Below are 15,865 nucleotides of genomic sequence, written 5' to 3'. Positions count from 1 at the left end.
AAGGCAGCTAGGGACCAGGTGGTGTTAAAGTGGGCGACGAATTAAGAGCACCGCACAAATGCCTAGATATGGGATTTTAAATCAGAAAACAGAAAGACTGAACAAATACCACAAGGTACCAGGAACAGAACCTCCACTTGACTTGCGTGGGTCTACTAAATTTTACTTACGGGCTTTTAATTGACTAAAGGCAACGCTGGACGGAACTTACATGGTGTGCCCCACGGTGGGATTGAACTCAAAAGAATAGCAAATCTTTTAACTTGACAATTATCCACAGTGTCGCATAAATAAAATAAATATCTTACAAAACCGAACGACACATTCTTTGGAAACGTTGTCGTGGAAAAACGATGTGTGAAAAATAAAAGATGGTTTAGTCGTGGTTCGAACAGCTTTGATAATCAATCGGATCGATTATTGATCCCTTGCGGCAAAACAACTTCAAGAATAACAAATGGGTCTGTCACTGTTATTTTATGAAACAATGCTCAGCTGAGACCAATAACACCTCCCACTTGTAATCTTAATCTGGCGTTACTAAAGAGGAAAAAACAGGACAAGTTTATTCGGGGTTAAGCCTTGCCGAGTGAAGACTTGCCAGGCTTATTGACGAATTTCGAACGAACTGGGACGCCTTCAGTTTCGGTGACATCAGAAGGAGAAGCTTATATATGGTCGCATAACCTGGTAGAAATAGCAGCCAAATCTTCTTCAAATTGGACTACACAGTATCTAATAAAGAAGGACATTTTCGATAAGATATCAGTGATGGCGAATGATTTTAGCCCTACGAATCACAATTTTAAATTCTTTGAAAGTCCTGTTATTGCTCTGCCAATGCCGCTGAAACGTGTATTTTAGCTTTAGATTAAGATTTATAGATTATAGTTTTATAGTATGTTATTGCTGGAAGATTTTTCCAGAAGTCAGTTGTGACTCCTGAAAAGCTCTCGTATGTCACTGCTAGCATATGACTGAATGGTTCGACATCACTGTCCTACATAAGCAATGTCTGAGGGACATATTAAAAACTGATATTCCGTCGGTTACAACGACGAGTGTCCCAGCTGATTCTGTCAACGGAACAGCCTGCTCGTGAAATTACATGAAAAAAAAACACGAGTGGGTCACCTGCAGAACGCTTTTAATTATTGGTCCTCTCGACCACCACTGACTCTGGACTAAACAACAACAACAACAATGCTTCGTAATCTTGATAAAAGCAAATGGAAGTCTTCGTAAGGAAATAACAGATTGAGTGATTATCAGAAATGCAACGACACGAATGAATTCAAATGCATAGTATTCGGTTATATGCAATACATATCAGAGATGCTTTGCCACATGCAGAAACTGCAGGCGCTGCTCAGTGCTACTGTAAGATGTTCTAAATAATCCGTTGCAATGTTGAAAACCCTTCCATGCCATCAGCAGGTATCTCAGGGTCACAAGCGTTTCGGCCCTTAATTTGTACACTTTACCTGAAAGGGTCAGCGGGGACTGGATTAGTCTTCGGTTGTGGAAGAATTCCACCTGGGGTCTCTTGTTAATCATAGTCACTTTGAGCTTGCTTCATCAGCCATGCTTATCTCGTTGGTAACTTTCTTCAGTTTTCTGGGTTCCATACTAATCTTCTGCAGGAAACAATGCACCGACCCAGCCGGAAAACCGCGGTAGCCAATTTCAGTTGGGAATGAGACGTATACCGTCTCCTGACAAGGACCTCGTCGACCAGCTTCTAATATTTCGTTTTCTTCAGCTTCTGAGAAGTGTCAAGTCAGTCTCCCCAGGGTACATTCCACCCAGCATCCATAACATGGCACCGATGCGGTTGGCATCTCTGAATTGTGCTTATAAATATAATAATTTGTCGTCATCGTTAAGTTCCAGGTCAGCTCTGGCTGAACAGGTCTATGATCAAAAGCGTTCCAGCCATATCCATCCCATCTTATTAGACTATATCATCCTCTGTGTTCATGCTTTTCTCTGCAAGTGTAAGGTGTAATTTGGAGGAAATTTGGCTACTGTTTCTAGAAGATCAAGCAACCATGTAGAAGACCTCTCGTCGGCTGGAGTTTCCTTTTTGATTCACTCTAATCAACGTCAAATCAAAAACATTCCAACCGTGACCGTTCCATCTTGTCGGTGTATCTACAATTACACTTTCTGTTTTATTATAGAAACAATTCAATTTGAGGACTATTTAACTGTTATGTCTCGCAGGTCAAACCACCATGCTGAAACGTCAATAAGTAGCATAGATAAGCATAATAAGCACTCCAACTGTGACCATCCCGTCTTTTTTTTTTCGGTATCTATAAAGACATTAGTGTGCTGTGCTCTTCTTATCTGAGACGGCGGTGTGCTTTAGCTAGATTTGGCTGTTGTTTCTTGCTCCAGAGGTGACCGCCTAAAGATCCCATTCCAGGCTTTCGACTGGTTTTGAGGAGGAACGAGATAAAATCTAGCGTGACATCTTCCAATCAGATTAAGAAATCGATCAATAATTTAAATAAAAAAATAAATAAATATTGAAAATTTCAGATGATCAATAAGGCAGTTTAAAAACAAATTGATCTATTTTAATTCAGTCTAATAGCCATTTACCCTAAAACTCTTTTTAATCTTACAATTAATGTTTCAAACCATTCCTTAATTTAAAATTCAAAAACATTATCGCTATGCGCATGTGTGTGTGTATGCTTTTGTGAGTGTGTTTATATGTGTCTAAGTGGGTGGGCGTGTGCGTATTTATATTTCTGTATGCCTATGTATCTATATTTATCTATCGATATACATACATACATACATACATACATACATACATATATATATATATATATATATATATATATATATATATATATATATATACTTGTGTGTGTGAGTGGGTGTATATACATGTGTATTTGTATATATATATATAATTATATATAGGTGTGTGTGTGTGTGCGCGTGCGTGTGTGTGTAAACACCGACAATCGGAGACAAAAATAACCTGTAAGACAATCATTTAAAAATAATATCAACCCACCATGCCGTGCAAATTGTACATCATTTTGCGTCCGTTTTCCATGCTAGAATGAATTTTCCCGCCCATCCTCTCTCTCTCTCTCTTTCATATATATATTATATATATATATATATATATATATATATATATATATATATATATATATATATATATATATATATATATATATATAATATATATATACATATATATGTATATTTGTATATATATATATATATATATGTATATTTGTATATATATATTATATATATATATATGGACATACTACATATATATGTACATATAGATACATATTCCACTAAAAATTATTTTTTATCAATTCCTGTTATCTCCAGCTGGTCTATATCTCCTGCTAAATCAATTCTAATAACATAATAACAACAACAACAACAACAACAACAACAACAACAACAACAACAACAACAATAATAATAATAATAATAATAATAATAATAATAATAATAATAATAATAATGATAATAATAATAATAAACAATTTCATTTCTTTGCCACCAGGGCCCATTCGTATGTACGATAAACGAATGAAAAATAATTACATCAGCGAGTGGGAATACAAGCATAATTATGTTTCGGACATTAGCGAGGTGGATGATACAGCAGGAAGTATTGAATTATTATTTTTTTTAATATTACACACAATAATTACATAAAATAATTAAAATGAAAATGCAAAACACAGACATGATTTTCAAAAGATATAATCAAAAAAAGAGAGAGGGTAACCCAACGACACACGGATGAGAAACGTGCACCCGGGTCAGATTAGGATTCCCGAAAAGGCTGATAATAACTTCTCGGCCATCTTGTTTCTAACCCAGTTGTCCACATAAAATTCCGTCCCAAAATTCCTCGAGAGTAATTTGAAGGTTGGAGCAGCCAAGAGAGATTCCAAGTCAGAAAATGATTCCTATCACGTTGCCTGTGGCATTGTCCATCTTTGCCATCCTTCACGTAATTGGAGCCCGTCCTTTATTCAATCCGAATTTTGTCTGAAAATACGTCTTCCATAAATTTCTCGTTTGTTGAGTGAAGAGTTATGAAGAAGAATGTGATGGAGATGTTGATGCGAAGGTTCCCCCACTGCGCTTTTTCTTTTTCTTCCCTTAGAATATTTTCTTTTGTAGGGAAGGTTTCTATTATTATTATTATGGGAGTTTTTAAGGCGGCGAGCTGGCAGAATCGTTTGCACGCCGGTCGAAATACGTAGCCGTATGTCGTCTGCCGTTACGTTCTGAGTTCAAATTCCGCCGAGGTCGACTTTGCCTTTCACCCTTTCGGGGTCGATAAATTAAGTATCAGTTACGCACTGGGGTCGATGTAATCGACTTAATCCGTCTGTCTGTCCTTGTTTGTCTCCTCTATGTTTAGCCCCTTGTGGGTAGTAAAGAAACATATTGTAGGAGTTCTTTTTTTTATATCTTTTTCGTCTCTGCTCTATCTGCATTATCCAGAATCTTCCTGTTTTTATTTCATCTTTTCTTCATTATCAAGATTAGTAGGGGCTGAACTTCTCGCTACGTTCTTGGACCTCAGCTCGAAACAATTTATCAACCCCGAAAGGATGAAAGGCAAAGTAGACCTCGGTGGAATTTGAACTCAGAACGTAATGGCAGACGTTACGCATTTCGTCCGTCGAAAGCATTTCGCCCGGCGTGCTAACGTTTCTGCCAGCTCCTCGCCGCCTTTATTCCTTTTTAAAGCTTTTCTCACTTCACCGTCTTCGAGGTACAGTCGTTTCATGTTCTTCACCTCATCCAGTCACATATCACCAAAAGTCACTGTACTGCTGACCCCTGGACCATATTGGATCCCGAAAGATACAATGAACCAACCGTTATCTTCAACTCCAATGTCTTTCACGATGACCCTCAAAATTCTTTGACCAATATATTCTGGGATTAACAAAATGATCGCTAAGTTTGTTTCCCTGTGCAATCTTCAGTTGTACAAACGATATATACAGACTTTTTCCTCAAAGGCATTGCAATCATGACCGCCCATTTGTTTTCCAGGAAGAATATAGTAAGGTTTGGAATGAGGGAGATTAACTGCTGTTTCTTGTTGGTTCGTATAATTTTCTCATAATGGTAAAGATATACATGCGTGCGTATGTAAATGAGCAGTGGCGGATCTACTATAAAACTAATGAAGTTTAAGCTTCAGGGTCCCTAATCCCAGAGGGGCCCCTCTGAAGCAACTTCATTTTTTCATTCTCTCAATATTTTTGTATTTGTATTTTGCCAAACAGATTGCAGTTACCAGTCTTAGTGGGCAACGTCATCTCATATTCCCACGCAGTCTGGATACGCAGTGTCTAACCACTCGCTGTTTCACCCGCTGTTTCTGATAATGTGAAGTATAAGCAATGAAAGTACAAACGGCTCGCTGATAATTCGATTTTCTTGAATTATTTTCGGAATTTCAGCCCTACCCCTTCTATCATCAAATATGTCAACTACTACATCAGAACGGAAGAGATAAGAATTTTAATTTTTTCAGCGGACACCATTGTCATCTGCGAACGCATGGAAAACGAACCTCCACCAACTATTCTGTCGATATGTCTGTGCACACCTTTGAATGCAATGTATGCCAGAAGGTTAGCAAATCTAAAGGCCTCAAAAGACATTTTAAGATCCACAAAGATCAGAACTTATCTGCAGCTCTTGGTGGTCCAAATCAGATATCCAATCTATGTGGGTGTCTTTCCAGAACATTGTCTGCTTTAAAGAGCCACATCAGATGCCATGATGGATCTAAGGTGTAGGTACAGGAGGTGGTCAAACACTGTATGAGTAGACAACCACAATGTATGTATGTATGTATGTATGTATGTATGTATGTATGTATGTATGTATGTATGTTTAAGTAATAAGCTTATTAAATTGGACGGGAAACTCCCTGTGATATGGTTATGGCCTTAAGAATATTAAAGATGGTGATCTTAAACTTTCTGATTTCTTGTCCTTCCCGCTTTGAGAGCTCGACCAACCCAAGTGGTATTTGGCTTCTGTTTCATAAATTATGCAGATGACATCTCTCTGGAACTAACGAATCTATTGAATTGCCTTCAGTCACATTATTGCAAACTCATTAAAGAATCCTCACATCTTGCGGTTTCCAACGGAACAAATGAAGTAAAGTGTATTGCCACAGGTTTTCTGGGATTTCAAAGTCGTATTGCCATATCCTACCTGGCGTCATACATGTCAATATATACATATGTGCAAAAGAAAATCATATATGTGCGTGTGTGTGTGTGTGTGCGTGTGTGTATGTGTGTATGCGTGTGTGTGTATATGTCGGTGTTTGCGTGGGTGTGTACGTGTGTGTGTGTGCGTATGTATGTACGAATGTATGTATATGGATATGTGTAAACTTAATCATCTATGTGCTTTCATTGTGTATCACTCGGTGCAAACACGCCATATTAACAGGGGGATACATCGGATCTTGCCTTAGGAATACTTGTAATTCTATACCAATCAGAGAACCTTACGTTTGCCTCGTGTATATATATATATATATATATATATATATATATATATATAATATTTATAATATATATATATATATATAGAGAGAGAGAGAGAGAGAGAGAGAGAGAGCGTGTATCTGTGTGTGTGCGCGCGTATCTTGAACATAATTACTACTTCCGAGGTTCCGCTAGCTATGAAATATATCTATATGTGTATATATATATATATATATTACAGAGTCATACGTCAGCTTACGTTGTATCGATTTAAGTCATTCTCGGTTATACGTCGGTTTTCAAAAATTATATATGGAAAAATAGAAATTTACGTTCAGTCATTTTACACGACTTTACGTTTGTCCGCCACATATTGGAATCGGGAAATCATACAAAATCGTTTAAAAGCGCATAAAATACGAACAGTAAATGCTAAGATACACACCATGTTAAGATACACACCGTATATATGCGTATATATTATATATATATATATATATATATATTATATATATATATATATATATATATATATATTATAATACATGTCTCTCTGCATATGTGTGTGTATTTACTGAATAAGATGAAAAATGCTCTTACTTTCTTTTGTTAGGAAATAAGATAAATTGTGAAACTGTAAATACCATTGATTCGTACATGTTGGTTTTGGACGCAAATATATAATCATAATATATATATATATATATATATATATCATATTATATGTTCTTACATATATACATACATATATACATATAAGTGTGTGTATATTTGTACGTTTGTATACATAAGAATGTATGTATGTATATCGATAAATATACATATGGGTCTAGGGACGTTCGGAAATATAATTAATAACACTTTTGATAGTTTTCGAAGAAATATTTTTAAAAATATAAAAAGAAATATTCAATGATTTATCGAGATTTGAATTAAATGTCAGGTTGTGTTAAAGTTGTAAAATTTAGAAACTTTTAATATATAAATCAAATATAATTGATTGTACATAATCTGCACATTTCAACGATGCTTTAGAAAGTCATTTACGATAACAATAAAATAGAAAAGAAAGCCAGGACAGGAAATCTTTATGCTCTTCGGAATGATATGCCGGACCAGAACAATTATAAATGGCGTCGATTGCTTAGATATCAGTTAATTACTGGTGCCAATGGGATTGATTTTGTCGTGTTGTGCTTGTGGTAGAATTATCATAGTAATTATTAAGGTGGCGAGCTGGCAGAAACGTTAGCACGCCGGGCGAAATGCGTATCCGTATTTCGTCTGCCGTTACGTTCTGAGTTCAAATTCCGCCGAGGTCGACTTTGCCTTTCATCCTTTCGGGGTCGATAAATTAAGTACCAGTTACGCACTGGGGTCGATATAATCAACTTAATCTGTTTGTCTGTCCTTGTTTGTAACCCTCTGTGTTTAGCCCCTTGTGGGGAATAAAGAAATGAAATTATCATAGAAATTATTACTATTAGAAGGGTCATGAGTGGAGTGGTAAGATGATGAACTCATAGAGCAAAGAACTTAATGATTTGTGGTGCTGAGTTGCAATCATTTAAATTCTGCGGTCAAATCGCGTCGTAGTCTCTTTTGCCTGTGAGTTTTTCTATGGACAACTTACGTATAAAAATGGCGAGTGTAGAATGTGTGTTGTACCGTGTATATTGTATCGTATTGTTTGTGTTTCCAAAGCACTGCCAGCCAAAAGTTTGGGGATAGCAAGCGGAATAGCGTTGTGCTCACTGCTAGAAATAGATGGGCAAATACTTCGTCCCTTAACGGGGCTAATCTGCAATATCATGATTTCATCGAGACATGAGGAAGAAATAATAACTGCAGCTGGAAACCTACAGTCAGAGTAAACGTAGAAAGAAGAAAGAGGACAATTACAAAAAAATAAAATTACACGGTTTTAAAGAACAAAAATAGGTGAAAAGGGGAGAGTGAAATCCCACCTGGGAAAACTAACGAAGAAAATCGAAACGAAGATAGACTCACGAGTCACCGAAAATTGAACAGGTAACAAACAAATTTACGCATCGAGGCCAAATTGCATCTTGATATCATCACTAAATTGTTTAACAATCGCTAGTTAGCCCTGTAGCTGTTGGTCATTTGTTGCAAAGAGCTTTAAACCATCCATGTAAATGAGACGATTTATATTTTTAACAAACATTTTATAACCGTACTGTGCCTCATTGAGCAATTTTGAGAAAGGTATTAAAGCTAGACAAAAGAGGAGTGGTGATAGTGAATCACCCTGGAAAATATCACATGAAATTCTTACATCTCCACTATTAAGAGATTCATTGTCACTGTTCAAAGTTAGTGTGATTCTCCATGATCTCATACTTACAGACAAAGTGTTTCGCAGATTAGGCGCTATTTTATACAATTCCAGGCATTTCTTAATCCAGCTATATGGTAGGCTACCAAAAGCTTTTTTATAGTCTATTCAGGCTATTGACAAGTTTTTCTGTCGTTTGTGACAATCTTCTAAGATCATCTTATTGATGAGTAGCTTATCTTTACAATATTATTATTATTATTATTATTATTATTATTATTATTATTATTATTATTATTGTTGTTGTTGTTATTGTTTTTGTTGTTATTGTTAACTTTGCTATTCTACACTTGTTCTGACACTTTTATTCAGTTGGTGTTCGCCTGTTTTTAAGTGGTGTGTGTGCGTGCGTGCGTGCGTGCGTGCGTGTGTGTGTGTGTGTGTGCGTGTGTGTGTGTGTGTGTGTGTGTGTGTGTGTGTGTGTGTGTGTGTGTGTGTGTGTGTGTTGCGTTTGATGATAAGTTACAAATAACAATAAACATTTGCTTATGGAAAGACTCAATAATGATAGGCGAGTCACATTTATTACGCATAAAGAGTCTGACTGAGACTATCCATTCCAAATTTGACGGTCACAGCAACTTCAAACAGTTATCAAAATACGGCAGTTGTGGACAGTTTTGTAGTAATAAGTTCGATAAAACGGATGGAGATGAGGCGGATTTGATGAAGGGAGGAGTTACTATGAAATATAGTTTGCTTCTAGATAATTGGTAACATTGAAATAAAGTACGATATTTTATTGCTGTGATATCATACTTAAGCATCTCATGTTGTTAAATCTGGTTTAATGAATTAATGGGGCGAAGAAAACATATATTTATACACTACTTTTCAGATACTCTATACATACATACATACATACATACATACATATATACATACATATGCATACAAATATGTGTGTATGCATGTATCTGTGTATATATATATATATATATATATATATATATATATATGGTAAATTCAAAAGAGAAGTAGAGAAAAAGAAAGAAGCAAAACAGCAAGCAAACGTGTTTACGAAGCACAAGTATTGTATTAATATGACGCTCAGAGAAAGAAGAGAGTAGTTATTTTATGTTTCGAGCACAGCTCTTCTTCGGAAACAGGAAAAACAGGAAATTCCAAAGGGAAAGAATGAAATGCGTGTGTGTGTGTGGTGTGTGTGTGTGTGTGTGTATCTATGTGGCTGTGTAATAAAATTTTTTACTCCCCAACCACATGATTCCGGGTTCAATTCTAGTGAGTCTAACCTTGAGCAAGTGTCTTCTATTATAGCCTTGGGCCGACCGAACCTTTGTCAGTGGATTTAGGGGCCGGAATTGAAAGAAGCCCATCATATATATATATATATAATATATATATATATATGGTAAATTCAAAAGAGAAGTAGAGAAAAAGAAAGAAGCAAAACAGCAAGCAAACGTGTTACGAAGCACAAGTATTGTATTAATATGACGCTCAGAGAAAGAAGAGAGTAGTTATTTTATGTTCGAGCACAGCTCTTCTTCGGAAACAGGAAAAACAGGAAATTCCAAAGGGAAAGAATGAAATGCGTGTGTGTGTGGTGTGTGTGTGTGGTGTGTGTGTGTATCTATGTGGCTGTGTAATAAAATTTTTTACTCCCCAACCACATGATTCCGGGTTCAATTCTAGTGAGTCTAACCTTGAGCAAGTGTCTTCTATTATAGCCTTGGGCCGACCGAACCTTTGTCAGTGGATTTAGGGGCCGAAATTGAAAGAAGCCCATCATATATATATATATATATTATATATATATATATATATATATATATATACACACACATGTGTGCGTGTCTTCGTGTCTGACACCCGGTGTTGGTTTGAGCGGTGGTAATGGCTCCCTCAAAGTGCCGGGTGTTGAAACACTTGAAATTCATAGACAAGCAAGACAACTCACTCTTAATCCCATTCAAGAGAAATGCGCATCGATGTTTCACCATGTTTGGGGGTTATTAGCATCAACTAATCTAAACGAGTCGGAGGCGATTCTAGTTTATGACTATACAGAAATAGTGCAAAAACGATTTGCTGGTGTGACGCGACGGTGCATCCGTAAAAGTAAATCCAAATATGAACTGGAAGCCACGATAGCGTTGTAAGTATTCTCCAGCACATACATAGTGTATGGGCACTGCTTGTTGACCGGTAGGGTGCGGTTTAGCGAGATGGGGATTACTCTTTTAAAGGGCAGGGTGCTTTGAAGAAGAAAGAAGAAGAAGAAGAAGAAGAAGAAGAAGAAGATGATGATGATAATGATGATGATGATGATGATGATGATGATGATGATGATGATGATGATGGTGGTGGTGGTGGTGGTGATGATGATGATGATGAGATGATGATGATGATGATGATGATGATGATGATGATGGTGGTGGTGGTGGTGGTGATGATGATGATGATGATGATGATGATGATGATGAAGATGATGATGATTTACTGAGAAGGATTTAAAGAGGTCACTTCAGGAACGCCTTTGACAATCGGTGCGTTGGATGAGGACTTAGCTGTGGCTAGACACACACACACACACACACACACAATGGCACATGTAGTAAGAAGGAGCACAACATGAGAAAAACAACAGTAACAAGAACCTGCCGATTCATCAATATTGATCGGTTCATTCTTTTAATGAGGTTCCATAATATCTTCAATTAAGATACACCAGTATCGATTAATTACAGGTGTGTCTCCTAATTAATTCATAATCAATAGAGAGTTTTATTTATGTTACCTTCCAAAAGTATCATACACTCTGTTTTGTATATAAAACATATCTATAAATAAATGTGTATACATACATGCACACATACACACACATTTATTTATGTATAGATACATATGTATATTTGTATATATACATATATTTATGCATACATGCACATATACACACACACATAATACGTACGTACATACATACATACATACATACATACATACATGCATACATACATGCGCATACATACATACGTATGTACGTACGTACATACATACATACGTACATACATACAGTGCCTTCGTCAGAGGAAGAATTTAATTAAAAACAGAAGAGAACATGCATATATACACATATACGTGCATGTATACATAACATTTACGTACATACATACATACACACATACATACATACACACATACATACATGCATTCATACATACCTACATATAAACATACATACATACATACATAATAAACATACGTACATACATACATATACACATACATACATGCATGCATTCATACATACCTACATATAAACATACATACATACATACATACATACATACATACATACATACATACATACATACATACATACACACACACATACATACATACACACAGACATACGCGCATGCATACGTACAAACATGCATACATATATGCATGCATATATACACACGTACATGCATACATACATACAAACATACATGCATACATACATACATACATGCATACATACATACATACATACATACATACATACATACATACGTGCGTACATACATACATACACGCATACATACATACATACAGACAGACATACGTACGTACATACATACATACACGCATACATATATACATACATACATACATACATACAGACATACATACGTACGTACATACATACACGCATACATATATACATACATACATACATTCATACATAAATAAATACATACATACATACATACATACATACATTCATACATAAATACATACATACATACATACATACATACATACATACATACATACATACATACATACACGAACAAACACGTACAAACACAGAGTCATTATAAAATCCGTTTGTATCTTATTTAAAATTAGTGTAAACTTTCTCCTATTTTATCAGAATTAATCAGTGAAAATCGTATATGAAACCATTGCGTGAAACCTTGATTCATAGATTCGTTTTGCTCGAAATTCTTAACTCTTAATATGTCCTCCAGTATTATGTATGTACAAACTGTAAAGCTGCGATTCAAAGGTTCAAGGCATTCTTTGCAGCGCTGATTTTCTATTCTACATTAAGTTGCCTCAGTTATGGCCGCCCCAAAAGCAACGTTTCTTTGGCCAATGTCTCCCTCTTGATATCAATGATTCATTTAAGGCGGCGAACTGGCAGAATGTTTAGCACGACGGGCGAAATGCTTAGCGGCATTTCTTCCTTCTTTATGTTTTGAGTTCAAATCCAACCGAGGTCGACTTTGCTTTTATCTCTTCTGAGACGACAAAGTTGATTGCAAGGGTCGATATAATCAACTTTTTCCCTCCATCCCTCCATCCCTCCACACTCCGAAACAGCTGGCATGGTGCCAAATATTTCTAACCAATATCAGTGATTAGTTCGATGTGTTTCCGCCTCAATCGTGTCTCTTTCCTCTTAGCTATTAAGATAAAAGAACTGAGAAATGCAGAAGGAATCTTCGTACAATCTGACAAAACTAGAAACTTATATAAATTAGATATAGAAACATATGATAGTTTACTAGAGAAAGAAATCAATAAAAAAAATATAAAATAGCCGGTTCACGCTTTACGAATTGCCATCATTTCAAAAATGCTTCCATTTTCTAAGTTAGTTTTCGAAACAGATTTAAAGTCTATTGTTATTCTAACATTTAACCTGGGGTCATTTTCCTTGATTCATTTTTGTACCGAAATTCATTATTCCAAAAGTCTGAAAGAAAGAGACACTGAAAACAAATAAACTAAACAAAGTCTTAATTAAGGAGTTTTGTTCCTTTGGCTGATGAGCTTTTTGTAATTTCATAATATTTATTACGTATTTTTAATGTCAGTGTTGTTATGGGAAGTTTTTTGTTTCCTTTGTCTGTATCTTAAACGGTTTGAATTATTTTAGTGAAAAAAGTTGTTTTTAATGATTCGCTAACAAAAATAAATCAACAGCGTTTGTGTTTATCTCTTTATCGTTTGTTGGGCCGATTTGAAACCTCAGCAACAGATGTCGGTCTCAAGAAGTCGACGGACATTTTACAAATGTTTAATGGTGGAAATCTAATTCGATTTTATGAGTTGATAATTTTATGAGGTAATTATTGATTGAGAGACGCATAAAACAGAAACGAAAGAAGTCGAAATGGAATATAGTCGAAGTAGTTTTGTATTCTTTAGTTGTCTTGTACGTATTTATTTGGTTTTTTGGTTCTATGGGCGGTGGCTTTTGTTGTTTAAAACCAGATCAATCCTATTTGGAGAAATGTCGAGAGGTGGCAGCCATATAATCAAATGTAGTTCCACCCATGACTATGCTGTTTTTTATTCAGACTAATTTCATCTTGGAATACATAATATAATGTGTCCTTTCTTTAAATATAGTAGCATGTAATTCGAAGTGGGGTTTGGTTCCTATTTCTAGTTCGTCGATCAACCATGTAGTAGCCCCTTCCCTTGGCTCCTAATTGCCATTTTGTTCAGCCATGTAGAGGCAAGCATTCTAGTCAAGCCTGAAATCTAGGGGGAAAAGGATTTCTCAATGCATTGGCCCAGGTTGTTCCATTCCCTGTACCAATTCCTACAAAAGAGCATCTGAGGAAAGGGCTCCTTGCTGAACACCTGCCACCAAATAGGACAGTGTTTGGGACCCGTGTGTAACATCTACTGATGCTTACAGGAGACATGTAGTTGGCCTCTTGATCTGATACAAATATCCGAAATTACTGCTAAACGCCCTTCAAAATCACAGCCTACAATTTTTGAAACGGGCACACTGGCAAACGTTATAGCTCTGTGTACACAATTCTTTAAAGAAAAGACTGGTTCGTCATGGCTGGAATGGATTTTAATCATATATCTGTTCGATGAGGACTAGTCTGGGGCTTCACAACAATAACAACTATTTAAAACAACAATAATAAATGATTAGGATATTCAAATATATTATAAACATCTCACAAACACTGGACGTTTAGTAATGGCGACATCGTATTGTATGTAACAACGCCAAAATTTTATCAAAGAGATTACAATAATACACAAACGATATATGTATATATATGGAAAAAGAGGGAAAGAAAGACAGAGACATGCATTGATGAATGGATGTGTATGAGTGCGTGTGAGTAATAACTGAGCGAAGCTGAAGGTCTACCAAGCAGTTGTACTGCCGCCTACGCTACTGTATGCCTACGAGACTTAAGCGGATTACGAACGCCACGCGAAAAAAGCTAAACTGCTTCCATTAGGGTTCCGTTGTCGAATGTATATATATATTATATTAGAGGAAAAATCAAAACCAAGGCAGAATGAATATCTCAAGTCATTTAGAATAATTTAACTTGAGGTCTCACAGCCGTTTCTGGGATAAGCCAAGTGGTAGGTTAGAATGTCCATGCACTGGGTATCCGGTCATCAGAGACAAGGTGGGAATATTTTAGACGGGGAAGAATTTACAGTTTACAAGGAATAACATTCACAGTTTATAAGGAATAAAATAGAAGAGTAAAGGAGCACAATGGGAGAATAAAGAGTAAAAGTAGACAGAAGATTGCAGGTAGGAGAATAGCGTTCATAGCTCCTCTTTTTCCAGACGATATGGATGTTGGTCGGTCCTTCCATGAGGGGACAGGTCTTTAGTTAAAATCCCAGGTAAATTCAGGTGGTATTTTGAATGATGTATTCATATTGTAAATGTGTATATAGAAAGTATGATGGAGATAAATGGGTTTTGTGAGTGGGTGTATGGGGGGAAAGAGAGAGAGAGAGAGAGAGAGAGAGAGGAGAAAGGGAGAAAAAGAGATAGGAGAAAGGAATAAAAATATAGTGGTAAAAGGGTAAAAAAATATGAATAAAATAAGAATGAAATAAAATAAAATAAAAATATAAATAAAATAATGATAAAAATAATACGATAAAATAAAAGTAAGTTAACGGTAGACATATCATAAATGGGTTTTGTGAGTGTGTTATGGAAGGGAGG

The 15,865-nt window shown here is 36.0% G+C and overlaps 1 long non-coding RNA gene across 1 annotated transcript in view; it reads left to right on the top strand.

Moving 5' to 3' along the window:
• Positions 1 to 11,430: 11,430 nt before the first annotated feature.
• Positions 11,431 to 15,865, top strand: part of LOC118765366 — a 13,804-nt gene continuing 9,369 nt past the window's right edge. Inside the window, exons 1-2 of the long non-coding RNA XR_005001203.1 lie at positions 11,431 to 11,467; positions 15,304 to 15,308. This is a non-coding gene — a long non-coding RNA (uncharacterized LOC118765366). The remainder of the gene's footprint in view (positions 11,468 to 15,303; positions 15,309 to 15,865) is intronic.

The sequence above is a fragment of the Octopus sinensis genome, linkage group LG11, assembly GCF_006345805.1.
Source record: "Octopus sinensis linkage group LG11, ASM634580v1, whole genome shotgun sequence".
NCBI lineage: Eukaryota > Metazoa > Mollusca > Cephalopoda > Octopoda > Octopodidae > Octopus > Octopus sinensis.
Note: the sequence above shows the minus strand (reverse complement) of the source record. Positions and strands in the feature narration are given on the sequence as shown.